General features: G+C 35.6%; 1 pseudogene; it reads left to right on the forward strand.

Moving 5' to 3' along the window:
- Positions 1 to 12166: 12166 nt before the first annotated feature.
- LOC135080228 (thrombospondin type-1 domain-containing protein 4-like) overlaps positions 12167 to 19612 on the forward strand; it is a 160428-nt pseudogene continuing 152982 nt past the window's right edge.

Below are 19612 nucleotides of genomic sequence, written 5' to 3' on the forward strand. Positions count from 1 at the left end.
TACAGTGCCTGGCTTGATCATCCATTTAAATCTCTTAAAATCAAATGGCAATCGAATTTGATATTAATTTTCGACTCTGCGTCAAGAAGGTATGTATGTAGGTACCTACATGATATTTTTATTATTTTGAAGTTATCATACTTCCAGCCCAAAAAAGGTTAACTAATAGCACTAATGTCAAAGATTCATTTTGTTTGTCACCCACGTGTCTTAATTATGATGCAGCTTTCTTAGGGCTCTTGTGAATAATTTGTCTTACTCATCTCTGACCTATTAATTAACTTATTCCACCGAACTTTCTTTCTAATAAGCATGCAAAATTCTAGTTACATCTGTCATTCTTAATAATGATTTCGGTCTATGTCGGGGGGTCAAACTTCGGTAGTACCTACTTACAGATTAGTAGTAGTTTAAACCTTGTTTCTTTTGGCTTAGAAGATAGAGACATCATCATCATCATTTCAGCCACAGGACGTCCACTGCTGAAGATAGGCTTCGCCCAATGACTTCCTTATCGCACAGAAGGAGTATGAGGTAAGTAACACTAATTTTATTCAGTCAATTTTCAGAAAATACACACAGTGTTTACAGGTACAGCTAGTGCACAAGGTGCAGTTAGATCTTAACTTAAGTATATAACAAGAACTTATGTGTCTGTAAGTACATTTTATACCAATATAATATAATATAAGATATCAAAGGTTCAGTTTAATTCCTTAAGTCATACTGCTCACGTTCCTTTGATAAAATTAATTTATCCCTATCCTTGTAAGGTTTCTGTTCTCAATTGGCGACCTTCCCGAATCAGGAGCGTCTTGTACATCCAATTACTGAATCGGAGCATCGTTCTAAATAGTATTTCACTGATAGGCGCAAATTATCAGCGACCATTACTTATATTATCACTGATTTGGTTAGGCTCTGCTTCGGCGTAGAGCTTAGTGAGGAGCGGACAGCGGAGCGGTAGAGGTTTGGTTTTCTGTTCTCTGCAGGCTTTTGATAACAAACTATTTTTTTACCTCTATGCAACTTTTTCACTTTTCTGTTAGAAGAGCCAGGGACAGAGATACTCGTATACTCTAACACTAGTGCCATTAAAATAAAATCGGCATTAACACCGCTGTTTACGCGTACATAAACTTGTGGTACTAGGTTATCAACTCACCGAGAGGGAGAGAGAGAAGAAAAGAATAAGTAATTTTCTTCTAGCTAGACCCACTGAACCTCTATAATTAGATTATGTCACTTGCAACTTGCGATCTGATCACTTGCTTCGCTTATTGTGTTACAGGTACTGATACCAAGCTGTCCACGAACCGCAAGATGTAGTCTCTCACTAAGTGGATCGACGATCTGGTAAAAATATTGTGGGTATCACCAGTATGGCAGATCGCTATGCAAATCCTTGGGTGAGGGCTTTTGTCCAGCAGTGGATGACTTTGGCTAAAACGACGACGAACGACGATCAAGCTTTTCGCTCCGCTCACTCGCTCGCTTCGCTTGCTGTTATATCACGTGTCTGCCTCCAAGACGCCAGCAATGATAGCTGGCAAAGACGCCGATCGCATAAATTGTTTAAAGCAGACCGCCCACAGCCGTATGTTGGCGGCTCAAATGACGCTCCATAGATATTTGCAATTGATAGCAGATTGTGGTATTATATTGTATACGAATAACAGCTACTTGTTACAGCTGGGAGAAATTGAGCGCAATTTTTAGGCTGAGTTGCATCACCTTGCCTTTAACCATAATAATAATTACTAATTATAATTTTGACCGATGTTTTTGTATGGAGTCTGTAAAGAGGGTGCAACCCGGGGTAAGATTTTCTTAGTTGTACCTACCTACACAATTTTTGTAACTCTTTCTTGTTTAGTTCTTATTGTCAAAAGAAGAAAAGGCACTGAATGAAATCGTCCTTTTGAGTCAACCAAAACATTGACTAGGTACTAATAATAGTGGTTTTTCCGAAGCTTTTATTAAATTGTAGTTCGTTTGTTTCTGTTTATATGAAAGGAACACACTGAAAGTGGCAGATAATGAAATTGAATGACTTTCACTCATTCTAAGTAACTACCTACTTTACTCTGACTCTACCTACAGTATACCTACATGGTATAAAGAACTCGGTACATAAGGACAGTTTCACTAAAATACATAAGAAATAGATCCTCAGTGTAAGTAAAGGAACATAAATCAATCAACTATGTGGAAAACCGTTTAGCACAAATTAGCATAGATAGAGATCTATTTTATTAGTCAATCCAAATTAGTACAAAATAGTATACCGTCAACGTTACAGCAAAATGGCATCTATTACTAACAGTATAAGATACCTCAGTGTATACCTTAATATGCCGTCGTTTACATCATAAAGTGCTCTAGTAACTACCTACATAGCGACTCCAAATGCATAAACCTACTCGAGATATCGATTTCAAGTTTCGATTCTATTCGAAAGGAAGATTTATTCGATGTATCGTAATCTTATCGATCACTTTGATTTGCCGCTTCATAAACAATGCCACTATCATTGGGAACAGTGAATTAATTGCAATGTAGTTATAATTAGGCAAGACTCTTTGAAGTCCTGCTACGGTAAATAATGGTGGTGTAATTTCAACTGAGGTGAATAATGCAAATAATAATGACGTGAATATTAAAGCAACTTCAACCCAAAAAACGATTAATAAGTCAAGTACATAATGTAGATTGCGCACTTGGATTGTGCACATAATAAAAAAATGTTGCCTAGAAAAATAAAGCCTTTTTTGTCATAATTATAGCTACCTATCTACCTATACACCGTGTTACTTTGCATTCTTGCCATATTCACAGAGATAAAAGTAGGTAACAATACCTATTATTTAAGATAAACAAGAGACTCCCATAAAGAAAGTACACTAAGATTTTAGTAAATTTGGTTTTTCCGTACAAATTGGAATAAACCAATTTTGTCTCGCACGTTCTACAGGTGCAAGTGGAATAAACCTAGTGGGCGTGGCCTAGTTCTTAATTTTATGGCTTTGGGTACCAGCCTTTTTATCCAGTCATAATAACTATTTTAAAATACTCTTGAGTTGATTTCAGATTTTCCTTTCTACTTTACGGGCTTAGGACCGTCAAAAATACGTAATAATTAATAGGGTTTCAATTAATTTACAACATTTTACCCTATTTTTACAAATTAATAAATTAAGTATGAAATGAAATCACCTTATTCACAATTAATTATTTATTCATAAGTTCCTACTTACAAAGTTTACGTACTGCGAAGCAAGTGTTCAAAGTGTCCTCCGTTCTGATGAAGGCACAGTCTAGCACGGCGAAGCGTAGGTTTTTCGCTTTAGTTTTCGCAACACATAAACGTTTTTGTATCACAGTTTCACTAAAACAATCCTTTCATGTAACGCGTTTACACTGTTTATCTCTTCTGCGCATACCAGTCGTTTCAAGTCACTCCAAAAATCCATTGGTGTCAGATCCGAGGATCGTGGTGGCCAAGCTACTGGACCCCTCGTCCAATCCACTGTTCACCAAACGTATTATTCGCGCACTTGACGTCTTTATTGTGGGGGAGCACCATCCTGCTGGTAAGAGCATTTGGTGTAACGCTAAGGGTACGTCATCAAGCATTTCGTCTAAGACGTCTTGCAGACACTCCAAGCACCATTTTGATTAAATTATTCGTTGTTTGAATATACTTCAGTCATTTTTGTATTATTTAAAACGTGATTTGTGTTTGATGGATTTCTCAGTTTTTTACAAGTGTCAAAAAGACATTTTAAAGACAATAGATTGCAATAGATATTTAAAAATACAATAAAAAGTAAAAAAGTCTCCATCGCCATCGCCAACAAGTGATGTGCATGCGTTACGATAATTAGTGGTGTGTTTAACATATTGTCGATAAAATAAAATACTCAAGATTAAAAAAAATTTTTTTCGGGCATTATTTTTTTACGGATTTGTGTTCAGTATCAGCAATATAGTAACCTCTGTAAATATGGCAAGAATGCAAAGTAACACCCTGTATAGTAAATATGTAATCCCATCAAAAACAATACTTGTCAAAAAAACCAAGTCTCGCAACTCAGTTGTTCTACGGTAAAAAGTTGTGAGATCCATGTAATACCAAGTCCAGGCCAGGAAATCTTTAACGTTTTACATAAATTATTGACTTGGCCATCGCACTAAATAATTTAATTTACACGTGTTTTCATGCGTACCGTGTCTTTACAATGCCTGCATGGTTACTGAAAATTCAGTCTTCTAGTTTAATCCACAACGAAGTTACAGGGGGTCGAAAATGGCCTGAATTGCTTCGAGAAAAGGATGGTACGGCCGTGCCGCTTTTTTGCTCGACTTGGTGATTTGTATAATTTACATATTTTGTTATCTATATTTACTTGTATGTGCGTTTATTGTATTGGGTAGGTAACCTCATTTTTCATATTTATATAAATTTAAAATTTTAATTACTACTTACTTATGTACCGACTTACTTAGTTACATATATTTAAGTTAGGAAGTAAGCTTACATTCGCTTAGCATCTAAACGTTGTTGATATTGTCTCATTCACAGCAAAATGCATTTGGAATACAGCACAGGCCATAGAATATCAAGATGCGATTGCGATCTGGTCGGTAAGGAGGTGTTCACACTAATTCAAGCACGTGAGTAAATAGCTACCTAATTTTTTTCATTGTCGGTGAATCGGTGATTGTCAAAAATGAAGCTGGACAACAAAATTTAAACATAACTTTTCAGTAGAGCTGAAAATTCATGTAGGCTTCTTAAGGTCAGAAATCCAACGATCCATTGTACTATCTATCTCTTAGCTTTTTTGGGGACTATAAATGGCTGTTAAACCAAATTCTATCTTCTTAAAAACCACCATACTTTTATTTTTAAAATTTTACTTTTCCCTTCTTTTTAAATCTCACTCCGCTCTCGTGTTCGCTCCCAATGAATTGTAGCTCTAAGGGCACGTTCATACTGTCACAGCGCTACATCATCGACGGCGGTCGTAAAATAATATTTTAATACATATTTCAGCCATTTCTCCACAGACAATGCACAATGTGCACGACTTTAGACAATGGATGTGCCCTTAGCTTGGAGATATGCCCGGGATTGGATCAACGGGATTATAAAATATATTGCGGAATTATGATATTTTATAAGGTTGAGAAAGTAACGTTAATATTATTTGATGTCGAAAATGTGACTGTTAAAATACCTTGGCGATTTGTAGTGCAAAGCATTGTCGGCTATGGTTTTAAAATTGTATTAGTTCATAAATACTAGGTATCTATTTAATAATATCATACTTTTGCTAAGTACTAAACAGTGGGTCTAGACAAAGTGCAAATTATAATCGCAAACCAGTCGGAAAGTGGTCGAATAGCCCTTTTTTGTATGGAGTTTTGACAGTATCGATTTTCGACGCCATCAAAAAGGTGAATTTTGTCTATGGCTGTACAGTGTTTTAATTTTCACAAGAATAAGACAGCAGACTACCAATACCGATATAGCGGGATAAATGATAATTTATCGTAACGCGTAACGTATCTGTAACGCCCCTGGGTCTGCAGGTGTCTATGAGCGATTAACGTCTACTTATCATCAGGTGATCCGTCTGCTCGTTTGCCTTCTGTCACATAAAAAAAAAAACGTACCTATGTGTTCATTTCTGACGATAATGGGTGTAGTAGAGCCCTTAATAAAATTGACTTTTATTTACTTTTATACAGTTTAGTCTCAAGAAATTGTAATATCTGTTCACATTTCCTACCAAGCTACGTGATACGTTGACAAAACTAATACGATTACGATAGTTCAAACCTTACGTCTCTATTATACCAAGTTCGTTCAACGTACAAATATAACACGTCAATAAATAACGTAATAATCCGTACAAATCGTCAGCCGGTAAGAAGTGCAATAATGGCCCAGATAAGCCGGATTGAGGCTCTGCCCCAATGCGGCTCCCCGCAGGACAATTAGCTGTCAACGCCGCCTCAGTTAATACTAGGGCACCAAGGACAGAGGGCAGTGGAGTCGCTGAACATGTAAAACTTTTTATTTATCATCATCCTCATCATGTCACATAGCCTCCCCTGTAGCACGATCGGGATAACTTATACTGTCTGATTTTAATCTAGTTTTCTACACTTAATGATAGGTACGAGATTGTCTATTTCGTCAATGATTGAGCTGTGAGAAAAGCTTTTGGGCAGGATTTTTTTTATTTTTGGGTAATTTTGCTCTATATTTACCTCTGGCGGCGAGGTCTTTCATGATATAAGATAATTCACATGACTCATTTTTGGGGCGTCTTGTTGTTATTTTGTGACAAAGAATAAATAAACATACTTTACCAAAAACAACAAGCTAATTTATGTTTTGCCTTTCGACTCCTCTCATTTCTGTTCTCAAAGCCAACAGGCATCGCCAGGACGGCGCTTGAGGTTGCCCTCGGTCGCACACGTCATCGTGACGCGTCATCTTGATACTTACGCCTTTATCGCGGATTCGCTTCACTCAATTAGGTATGATTTTATGAAAACATACTTGATGACATTAGGGAAGGGGTCTTTGCCCTTTGATTATGATGTAATATTAAGTTTCAAAGTTGAATTTTGTTTGAAACTTTGTGAAAAAAATATGATTCAACAGCGTAGGTGCCGGTATAAGTATTATAATTTGGAAGTTGTGCAGTATCGTTTGTATGACGCATTGCTACGGCTACGCGTAAGTACGCCTGGAAACTAAACTACTTCTTGTATTTGGAGAAGCTTATGTATACTGTAAGTGATAAACTAAATCTCTGTGAATACTTTGGTAGTTTTTTAGTTTTCAGGAATTTATTAAGTTTCCAGGAATTTGTTTTAATTTTCCTCATACAAATAGTTGAAAAAAAAAATACTTATATGAACCAGCCATTCATGTTGCGATTTTAACGCTTACCTACATATTAAGGTTATTTTATTGACATAAGTACCTAGATAGTCTAAAACATGAAACCATGTCACAAAGCTCAAAATCCTCTCATTACTTCAATTAAACCGCCAAATTCCATCGTTTCGAAACGCGTCAATCTCCTGCCCATATACAGCTTCTAGCTCTATATTTAGCGAGCATAAGCACTAATACGGTGCTCAGAATTCGGTAACGGTTTGATAAATGACAACGTGTATAATGTTACCGCGGTGCGTGAGAAATACCGCCTCTGGTGACGCGGGCTAGGGTTACAACTCACTCGTGTTGGATGCTACTGGCCGCTTGGGACTGGTGATTTGACTCTTTATCTATTTGTGTAGAATAGGTACTTGTAGACTTACAAGGCAATTATAACGCGCTTATAAGCTTAAAAATTATGATTGTTGGTCGTGAGCATGACTTCTTGACCAAAATACCGCAGTGTCTCAAGAAGTATTCAACCAGTGTGTGCAATGATGCAAAACGAAAACAGGAGACGTGGACTAATGGCCTCTAAAGAAGGCTCAAGTTCACCCAAAAGGCTATAGATAATCAGGAATGAAGAGAACAAAAGAACATAACTGGCATAGCCCAAAGAATTGTCAAAATTAAGTCACAGTGGCACATAGCTCATATAAAAGTTTGCGAATGGCGATCACTTTGATGTGAAATCTAAAAAATACTGTATGAAGTAAATAAGTAACTATTCGGTTCCACTGAAATAGAAACATAAGGCCTTCTGCACATAGAAATAAAAATTTAAAGAGATCACATCTACAGTGCTAAGTGGAACCAATCGATTTCCTATAGAAAAATCAGTTCGCAGCGTCCGAGTATGTCATTCACGTGTCGAGTCTCGAGTGACAATCAATTATTGCGGGTAAATAAAGTCCCAACGCCACATATTAGCTTACTCAATGATCGAGTTTCAGAATAGGAAGTAATCTAGTGTTTCACAATCATATTTTTGTCACAACAGTGCTGTGGTTGTTGTATCTTTTTGACACACGGTCAGATTTTGATTTATAGTTACTAGCGTAGACACATGGCTTCGTTCGTCTGTGTTATGAGCTTACGAGTGTCTGTAGTGTGAGTACCTATGCATAAATATAGCTTGCGTCTCGTGATGATAAATTGGTTAATGGGTAGTGATAAAGGTACCTAATTAATTATGGTACCTACCTAGTTACCTAAGACCCAATGATGATTGTTTTTTTTTTCACATGTACAAGACACTCTCTTCATAAGTAATTTCCTGTAGGTATAACTTAAACGGAACAATATTGTCTCATCAGAAGTGAAAAGGAAGAAACTTTTATGATTATCTTAGGGTAACACCATTCTGTATTTTTATTACTGGCTCATCGAATTCCATGTTAACAATACATATAAAACTTTAAGACAGAAATATAACATTGAATTGAATGGTAGCTGTCCCCTATTAGAATGACATCGCGACAATATAATAGAAAGTGTAACTTTACATGTCTGTCTTTTGAAAAAGGGAAATCAAAGAATGTAAGGACACTGCTTTGAGGTTAATGAAGAGGCTACCAAGTCTGTTCTACAATAGTGAGCACATCATGCTAATGTTCCTTTATCTAGAACCCTAGAACAAGGTGAATCATCACAGAGTGCCTTAAGTTATTTCATAATTTATGTGTCTGAAAATATATGGTCAATTTCGTTCGTTGCTCGTCATTTCAGCCAAATGACGTTCACTACAGAGCCTTCCCCAAGGATTTCCACAACACAACCTTCATCAGATCCTTCAGAGAACCTTCTCCATCTAAAAAGATGGTCAATTTTATTTCATGAAAATGAAAAAGTTTATTTTAACGTATCAGCGTATTTTGCCATACATCTCAATTAATTTCTTTTCTTTTCAAATGTTAGCGTGAATCTCGTTGTTCGTATGAGATCATCAAATCAGAGGTGTGAAGAAATAAAACGCTGCTCCAATGCTAATGGTTCGGGAATTGGATCCATTGCTTTGTCGACGATGATTTCATTTTTAATAGTGGCAAAATAATTTATTGAGGCCTATGTTACGTTTAGATAACAATCGTTTTGTTTCACTACATATCTAGTATCTACCTTTATTAGCCACTATGGAAATGAGCATTTTTTGTCGATGGAGAAAAGAGACAAAATGATACCACGGAAAAATGACATTTTTACAAAGTAATAGTTGCTTAAATCGTGAATTCTCTCAAACAAATAGTATTATGATCTCAAAGTACCTAATAATTATGAACTACCTGAGGATCGAGGTTCAATCAAGAAAATCATTCATCACTGGACTTTACAACGTGTTCACAGTTCAGTTTATTCATATCAATAGTTTCGTCAATACAATATCTTCGTAAAATTATAACTAAAATAAAAACTCGTCAAAAATAACACAAGGTATCCTGAAATAAACACTATTAACAAATAATAACATAAAAATCATGCTAGCATCTCGGAAACGAGCTGGGACGTTGACGGATGCGAGGAAATGGGACGGCTCCATCATGCAACACGTTTTTTGTATTTTTATGAAACTCATATTAAAAACGCGAAAGTTAAGCCTAGGCGCAGACCACCGACTTTTAGTTGGCTGATACTTAGATGGGCCCGATTTTAATTTGTATGAAGAATCGGCCGATACCAAATCGGTGTAATGTGCGCACTTCCATACATCATGCCCATACTGATCAACTGCCCGACTCGGCCGACAAATAATCGATGGTCTGCGCCTAGACTAAGTCAGCCCTTATGACTGTTGCCTTTTTCGCCTACATACATATTGGTTACTTTTGATATTTATAAGCATTATGGACAAAAGTTTCCCCCAAGAATTTTCACAACGACCGGTTCTGCGCTGCCAGCATCCAGTATTCATTGCGGGTTCCAAGACAGTTACTACTACTAAAGCTCGGTCCGTGAGCACGTAGAATTTTGTCCAATGACCCCTAGCTACCAATCCCGCTAATTATGCTCGCGCGTAATTATATTGCAGTCGCGACTGTGCGACTGGCACCCGCAGTGAGTGTGCGAGCGCGATAGCAACATAATTACGCGCGAGCGATAAGGATGGGTAGCTTGGGGTCATTGGACAAAATTCTACGTGCTCACGGACCAGACTATACAGGGGCTACTTAACCTTCACTGGTTGGTTTTCATTGGAGGCCAAGCTGTAGATCCTGGCTGTACAGACGTTAATACTGGGACGTGTAAAAGTGCTTTTTAAAAGCCTATTTGCAAAAATAAATGAGTTTTTTATCAGTTTTTTACAGGAGTTGCAGGGAGAGTGTGATGGGATAAGTCCCGTTTCCAGCATCCATCTGCTTTCTTTCATTACAAAACATACAGGTCAGGTAGGTTATTTATTTTTTTACTAGTAAATAAGGCATAATTTATGTAAGTCATCGGTCATCAGAGTCCAGTACTCTCAACAATTTCACTAAAGAGCCAACAACAGAATGCAAATCTTCACTCCACTCGTCATTCACCCACTACACGCTTCTGCTACAACTACGCGTTACTACGGTGATATTGCGGCAGCAATGGACCCTAGTGCAGAGGGCTCGTTTGTAAGAAGATGTCAAGTTGACAGCATACATTTTATCACAAAATAGCACCTGTTACATTAAGACATAATATACCGCTTTGCTAGCTTGACTTGTTGTCGTTTTAACTTCATCATCATCATCATCTCAGCCGTAGGACGTCCACTGCTGAACATAGGCCTCCCCCAATGCTTTCCATTTTGCCCGGTTGGTAGCGGCCTGCGTCCAGTTTTAACTTGTATTAAGCTAAGTGTTTATAAACTAAAAGTTTATTTCTGCCGCCAATTCTTAAAGGTTATGGTCATTACTCATTATAAAAAAGAAGTTTCGATATTTTTTTCTAATTATGCTATTGTATCAAGTAGCACAGATTTTTTTAAAAACTAACACTAACCTATTAAAGTTTGAAATTCAGCAATGACTAACATTTACCTACCTAAGCACCTTCTTTGTTTAAAGTCAGGAAAATTTCATGGATATGTCTTTCAGTTGTCACATAATACGACAGACATTTTTCCGAAACCTAATAATTTAGAAAGAAAGAAAGATACATTTATTACAATGGACCTCACACAAATACAGGCAATTACATAGACATGACAGAGGCACATAATAATGGAAGAAGAAAAAAAAAATTAGTGATTCATCTCGTGGTTCTTAAAAGTGTGAATGAACCTACTACATTTCTTCCAACTGCGTCTTTATGGTCATATTTACTCTCCAAACACTCGAATGTAGGTCAACACACTCTGTCACCAAGCAGCAGAGTTCAAAGTTCGATGAAAAGAAAATTCATATGGTGCCATACGTCACAGCTATCGGATATAATAAAGTGATTCCATAGCTATGGTAATGAAACTGTTCCGATAGTGCTCTTGGCTGTTATGAATATAGTGCTTCTTTATAATTTGTGATGTGTGAAATACTAATTAAAATGCTGTCTAGAATACATTTTCTCTATTTACACATATGTATTGTGTGTTACGCTATTATAACTCTACTATTGAATTTTTTGGAAAACTTATTCTATTCTTAACTTTTTAGCACATTCCGGTTTAAAGATTTTTCCGCGTGAAGTAGCGGTAATATTTTGGTAAATAAAGAAAAAAGAGTCTTGTGTCGTACAGCCGAACTTTAGGTAAGTTACAACACTGTTATATCTTATTATTCGTATTCAAAGTATAAAAATATATTTATTTTATGAATCGAAAATAAAAGAAAATAGTATTTATTTCATTCTGCACAAATCACAGATATTTCCTTTTTACTGCTTTATCTTTCACTGAAAATTTTTTTAGCAACGCGTCGAGACAATTACATACTAATAGTAATTTCACAAAATCTGATATTAAAAAATAATTAAAAGTCATGAAACTTAAAAGAAAAAAAAAAATGATGATAGAGATGTGATAACAATATTTTTGGTCCAGCCCAAGTAAACCAAAACAGTTCATTTAAGTCCTATAAATAAAACTCCCCTTTTATTCTAAAATGCTCAAGCCTCCAAAACCACAATCACATTCCACATTGTCCGAAGCAATACCAGGTACTATTCCCGTGATCGCGTACAATAAGTATTAGATTCTATTGCGGAGTTACCCATCGCACTATAGTCACCATCCGAGCGCGTTCCGGCGTAGACGCGGGTTAGATCGCGCCGGCAATAACAAACGAACTTTCAGTAAACAAACTTTGTTAATTCAGTTTTCGAAACGGTTTTTGTTTTTAGTGAATGAATTTGTGAATGATTTTTCTTTGCGGCCAGTACTTTTTGAGGTTAGTACAGTTTTTTTTTCGGAAAATGCACTGGGGCATTTTCTTTACTGTGCTTCGTTTTAAGGGATAGTAACACGTGTTTTTAATCTTTTAAGGTATTTTTTAATTTGACGCGTTTAAACCAACAGCAACAATGTAACAGACTATTTTTGTTCAATTTTCAAAACTGTCAATAGAAAATTTTGCCGCCAAAAACGTTTTCTAATACAAATGCAAGTATCGTTTTATCTATCAAATTCCGGTACCGGACGTTCACGCGGTTCAATGAAGTAACCTTAACCCTTTGCTCCGAACTTAGTGCCATATCGTAGACAATATTGCAAAACGTTCGTATAATTACACATTTAAATTAATCAAGAATGGAGTTTTATTGTTGTTTAATCGTTGTAGGGACAGATTTCAGGAGTGTGTGTTACTTAAAAATTGTTATTGATTTTGCAAAAAAAGGTAAAAGTTAATTTTTTCAAATGGATCAAGACTATAGAAGAATACGATTAATACAAGATTGCGTTAATAAGTTATTTCAATATTCGTGCAAATATTACTTACTTTAAATATCGATACGAAATATTTATTAACTTTTTAAAAATAGAACTAAAACTAAACTTTAACTGCATGAAACATTAGTTAAAAATAAACCGAATACGTGACCATTGTAATGTTTTAATTAGGTGGAACACGGTGAATGGAATTCATTCATTAAAATTGTAATTTATGCAAAATACTTATCAGTTTATTGACATGTGATAGGTTGTTACAATCGGAACGATTTTTTATCGATGCTTTTTAGATCGATCGCGCGCGTATTTATGAACGTATCCCGTTTTTCGATATTTCGTCAGAAATTTTCGTATGTACACAAGTGGAGATCGATGCCATTTAATTTTAACATAATAATACTAGCATATAGCATCAACCATAAAATTTTACATGAATGCTTTTTAATTTAATAATATTTTAAAAATTCACTATAATTATCTCCACTCACAGCATAGTGTAGTTGCGTATTTTGCGTTCTTACCCGTACTAATAAAAAGTTACACAGTTGTTGAACACTGTTTTAAAATGACATTTCCATACTAAACGTCACTTTAAAACACTGTTCAACGAGCGTGTAAGTTTTATTAGTAAGGGGGTTAGTTTTTAATATGTATAATTTTTCAGTGGAGGTGCGAATTGCAAAAAAAAAAACTTTAATACGTGCAATACCTTTCTTTTTTTGCTTGTCGTCAGCCACTCAATAAAGTTTTCACAGCTACCTATTTTTCTTTCATGCCATTAATGTGAGGAAATCATAACCAATTCATTGTCAAGATAATATGGAACCAGGTTATCAATACGACCCTGAGTGATTGACAATGATTTTAAATTTTCTTTGCCAAGTTTTTTGTTGAGTTTTTTCATTATCGAATTGGATCCGTTTGAAATAAATGTAAATTTAGTTTTTTCGCGAAACGTCGTTATTATTTTGATAGGCGTATTTATTGCCGTAAAATCATCTCCCATTTTATGGCAATTGGAGTGGATGTAGCTATCAAGTGCTGGGGCAGAAAAGTTCCTCGAGTGTCAGACGTAGTGTGGGCAGGCCACCCACTAGGTGGACCGACGATCTGGTGAAGGTCGCGAAGTCTGGATGCGGGCAGCGCAGGACGGTCTTTGTGGAAATCCTTGAGGAGGCCCTTGTCCAGCAGTGGACGTCATTCGACTGAAAGGAACGAAGTGGATATGTCACCGTAAAATTGTGAATTCCGTCAGATTATAATCTGACGTAGTTAAATTACAATCTAACCTAACCTAACCCACTGTTAGTTTACAATCTAACGCGTTATATTATAAACTGTCAGAGTTAACAATTTCTCGTTGACAGATATAGCTATCAAGTGCACCCATCATTGATTTGACCTGTGTCAGTTCACAACTATATACATACACAAAATATGTCCATAGTTATAGTATTTTAGGCATATTGAAGAAAGCTAGTTTATAATTACTTAAATTCGTATTATAGCTATCGCTAAGTCAATGCCTGGGGTAGGTATGAGAGCGTCACAAGAGGGTGTTTTTGTGGAGACTTCAGATCCGAATATCCAACCAGTATTTTGGCACTTTTCACATCATAACATGTCAATGTCACCCCTCCCGTGCCGCTGCCATACTTCGCACGCGTGAAAATAGTTTGAATAAAATTTCCCGTTTTTGCAACATTTTTCTCTACTGCTCCGCCCTTATTCGTTTAAGGGTGATGTTACAATAGCCCATTGCCTAAACATAATCCGATTAGCGCGTCAAGTCAAGCAAACGAACAAACTCTTCAGCTTTATAACATTAAGGCTGAGTTGCACCACCTAACTTTAACAGTGACTATAACGATTAACCGGTGCTTTTTGTATGAAGTTTGACAGATTTTTGACGTTGTCAAAGTTAAAGTACTTCTTCTTCTTCTTCTTTTATTTTGGCGACGGCTTGGTTTTGAGAACCATGATTTCGCCAATGTCACGTAAACAGCTTTGACAAAGTTACAGGGTTTTAAGAGAGAAAAAAAATTACAATATTTAATTTTTTAACAATAAGCGAAATTATTTGTGTGAAAGTTAAAGTAAGTTGGTGCAACCCAGCCTTAGTTGTAGATGATGGTCTTCTCTTCATACAGAAATAATAATTTTATAGCGACAACTAACAACAATTTAGTACAGAAGTTTAGTACAGAACCCACTGTACTTACTCTTATTACACTAACGGTGTGTCAACCAGCTTTTTGTGAATGAAAATTATCACACGACGATCTTATTTGCCAATTACTTTTGATTATAATTGATGCTATCGACCGGTATTTATAATTCGATCTCATTGATAGCCATTAGTAGACGTTCATCCTCTTGTAATCAATTTAAGAGATGTTATAAAAAGATATATACAACAGTCAGAGCTAATCTCCACCTACACTAACACCCGTATTCACAAACGATGCTTGCTTAAGTGAAGTTGCAAATCGAACGCACAGCGTTGAATATAGCTCTGTAATTGGTTCGTGTGTCACCCTGTGCGTTCACGCGCACTGTGAGACCTCGTACTTAGTAATGTTTGTGAATACGGGCGTTAGGCTGAGTTTCACCCTTACTTTAACTTTAACAAACGTCAAAAATCTGTCAAGCTCCATATAAAAAGCACCGGTTATTGTTACGGTTAAAATAAAGTGGTGCAACTCAGCCTAAGACCCCATGAGTTTGGTATCGATTGCTATTGAAATCAATCAAAATTAAATTAGCAGAAAAACAGTTTCTACAATTGAATTTGGAAAGAAAAACAAAGAAAACCAGTTTTTTTGGCAAAAGCAAAAATACCTTGTTTTTAACATGTCGTTAATTTTCGCATAATACTCGCTCTACCCTTTACTTTGATGAGTCCAAAAATATAAATGTTTTGTATTTTTTTTTTTACCTAAATCCACAAAGCGTGGTTATGCCAAATAAAAGAGCAAACTTAACTTTTACGCCATACTTTGTTCTTAGTTACGTCACTATTTACAAATAAATCGTGTTCGGCGAGAATGCGCACACGCATATTAACATGTCAATCCTAAGATCAAAAGCATGTTCGGTATATTAGCCAGTGAAACTCGTTAATAGCTACTTTATAATTAGGTTATTGATCTATCAGAACACTGATACATCTAAAAAAACGATATCATTTGAGTTATATTTATTGTTGATCATTATCTTATCACTTTTCGTCTTCGAATACAACTTCATTATCGGTTAAGTGATTCTAATCGCTTTATTAGAAATGTGGTATCGGATGTTTTTGACATTTAAAAAAACCTTCAAGTAAGCAAGGTGCATATTATTTAAAAAAAAATGCATCTCTCGGATTTTTTTCATAATGGTTTCCTTTGCCTCAAATAATTTGCTCAAAAAAAGCTTAGGCTTAACTTTTTTTTAGATAACCACAGATCACGTTCTATTTTCAATGAGCGCTACATTTACTGTATACCGTTATGAATGAAAAAAAAAGTCTACGATCAATTTCAGCCAGTGTCACTCTATTTTTTCTTGTTCCTCATTCAAATTGGAGTGGTGACTAATTAGAGATGAAACAAAGACTGATTTTGTATTCAGCCAGTGTCCTGTGTGATTTAGGGCCGCGATAAGCTATCGTCGGATGGTTTAACGGTCGATCGTGTGATTTTTCTATTGGGCCCGCATGTAGGTCGCATGCGCTTGAACCGATAATAGCGTGTTGCAAGTGCACTATAGTTCGAAGTCCTTTTGAAAAGAGAATAACGTGAATGCTCAACTGTTTTTTATGTTACGGCCTAAAAAGATTGCAAAATGTTTTAGTAGGCTACGTTTCATAAAAAGCTGACTGAATGGTTGAGGTTTTTAGTAGCCTTAAAACTGTTTTTGAAATTCATAACATTTAGATACCTAAAAAAAATCTAAATCGTACTAATGTTCTTTTCACCGTTTTCTTTTTACGTACAATAAAAAAAATGCAAATGTTAGACAAAATTTTAGGTGTAACCCAGTTAATCTCTTTGAAAATGGTCGTTAGTATTTTACAATGATACATTACTTTAACAAAGTCTAGACAGTTTTATAGACTGCCTGTTAGCCTATTTTTTAATACACATACCTGGTAACTTCTGTTTTAAAATGAACTAACTGGCTATTTAGCCGTTTTATGGAGCTGTAAACTAGTATATTTCTTCCAGATATGAAAGTCTACCTAAATCATAAACTAGTTCATTAGAGCCCAGTTTGAAAAACGAGGGAAACGCTTATTCGTTCTAGAAAAACATAAAATGCATCTGGCTGTTTATTATCTGACTAGTTATTATTATGTGAAAACGATATCCCAATGCTATTGCAGATTTTCCGTGACGTAGTTATGTTTTATTAATGTGAAAATACATTTAATTTTATTAGTAAAACAAACTTACAAAGATTATTGATAAGTTCTTAGAAGCTCTATAATCCACGATACTTACTGATTCCTAAAGATATGTTAAAGATTTTAGAATATTCATGTAACCTAAGATTTCTACTGGCCGCATGTTGTCCTTAATTACCTACTTAAATAAAAAATATATTTAAAAATACTTGTTACCACTGATAAATAATGCATATTAGTTCAGAAAAACGGCGGGAAAATTTTGACATTTTGCCGCCATTTTTAAAGAATTTGCTAAGAGTAGGCGCACACCGTTGATTTTTAGTTGGCCGATAGTTGTGCCCGATTTCAAATTGTATGAAGAATCGGCCCAATCGAATCGGCGTAGTGTGCGCACTCCCATACATGCCCATACTGATCAACTGCCCGACTAAACTATCGGCCGACGAAAAATCAACGGTGTGCGCCTACTCTAACCCTACTCTAACTCTACATTTCATCGGGTCGGTTTGTAGGGAGATTCTAAAAATGTTTTAAATCGTTACACTCCGATTGTAAATGAATGATATTGTAGCCCTTGGTAGGTACAAACTAATAGACTAATTAACGGTTCTGTGAGTTTGGTGCTGACTTGCGCGAATGTAGACTTGTTCCGTCTCCATAATTGTGATTAATGATACCTATTTTTGGGAACAAATTGATAGTTTTTTTCGTCGGAATTCAGGGACAGATCTTTAGTTGAATGGTTTTGGGACATTCGAACTGATGAGATATCCATTTTCGTAAATATTGTCAAAGAAAAGAGAAAATGTCAGTGACATTAGTATGGATACAACATTAATTTGCTTGTGACTTCGACTGCGTAATATGATTTTTAAAAAAGTAGCCTCTGACAATTTTTTCCCAGTCTATTATTCTACTTTAGAGTAGTTATAAACATAATTGAAGTGTGGGCCAAGGAGCGTTAACAAAACGAATTTGCTTTTTCGAATGTCCAAACTAATCAAAGCTAACTTTAATTAAATCATTTAAGAAACACCCATATACATACATACACCCAAAGTGCTCCAAAAATGACAAGCGTGAAACGTGTGAAGCTTGTCTAATCGGAATCTTTCAATTATGGCGCCAAAACATATTTTTTATAAATAGCCGCGTATATTTAGCTCGTCTTAATTTGAAAAGCGGAGGATGACCGGTCAACTGGCTTAGGGATTACGTAATGCGGGATTTACACGCTGCGATTTTCGTAATTATGACAATTACATCGTTTTGGATTTATACAAATTCTGGATGTTCTGAACTCTAAAAGAGACTTATTTGAAAAATCTGTTGGATATTACTTTGTGGGCTCCAGACTCAGTAGGTAAGTATAATAATACAGCGTGTTACACGATATACTTAGGCTGAGTTACACCACTTTTCTATAACCGTAACTATATTAACAACGTTGTTTTTTGTATAGAGTTTGACAAACTTTTGACGTTTGATAGAGTAAAAGTAAGATGGTAATTTACATAATAATCATACTTATAGGTAAATGGAAATGTAACACGATGCTCAGGATTAGAAGCTTTGTGTTGTGGAAGATTTAACATCATCATCATCATCAGGTCATATATTACTTTCCACAGCCGGAGAAAACATTCAGAACATTACATTTTTATTTTGTTGGTAGCCCTGCTATTCATAGATTGGTCGTGTCGTGTAAATCCCGCAGGATGCGCGCACGCACATTCTACATTGTAGTGTAAATAAACTGATTGATGACCAACTTTACAATGAGACAAGGCGCTTAAAGTTGAGCAAACTTAGCATCATAAATATTATGAGCCGCGGACGAATGTCCAATTTTAGGACAATAACTAGCGGCTCCGTTTTAATGTCTCCGGAGGACACCGTCGTGTTTTAGTGAAAAACATTATATTAATTGCTAGCAATATAATCAAATGCAAAGTCGATATGATATCCAGCTTAACACAGTGCTTGATACAATATGCAATGTTAATAAATTCGATTTTGCAAAAAAAAGTAGTCCAATCATTAAGTCATACTTGGATGGATGTATAAAAAATGACACAAATTAATATCTAATTTTTCAATAATACTTGGAAATATTTTAAAACAAAAAGAATACTATTTATTACTAAAATACAAAAATCTAAATATTGAAATTCTGCCAATCTAACGAATCAATCTATGCTCGTAATCGAGGTAAGCTTAATAAATTCATAGTTCGTATTCTTACTTTAGATTTAACCACAAAGTAAAGAAATATTTACTCATGTGACTTAACACAGCAACTTAATTACGTCTTTCTGCAGTAATTACCAAATAATGCATCCAACTGTTTCCTCTAGGAACAATTTGGCCAACCTGTTTGCCCATGTCGAGATGAGTAAGTGAG

This window comes from Ostrinia nubilalis, chromosome 17, assembly GCF_963855985.1.
Source record: "Ostrinia nubilalis chromosome 17, ilOstNubi1.1, whole genome shotgun sequence".
Classification (NCBI taxonomy): domain Eukaryota; kingdom Metazoa; phylum Arthropoda; class Insecta; order Lepidoptera; family Crambidae; genus Ostrinia; species Ostrinia nubilalis.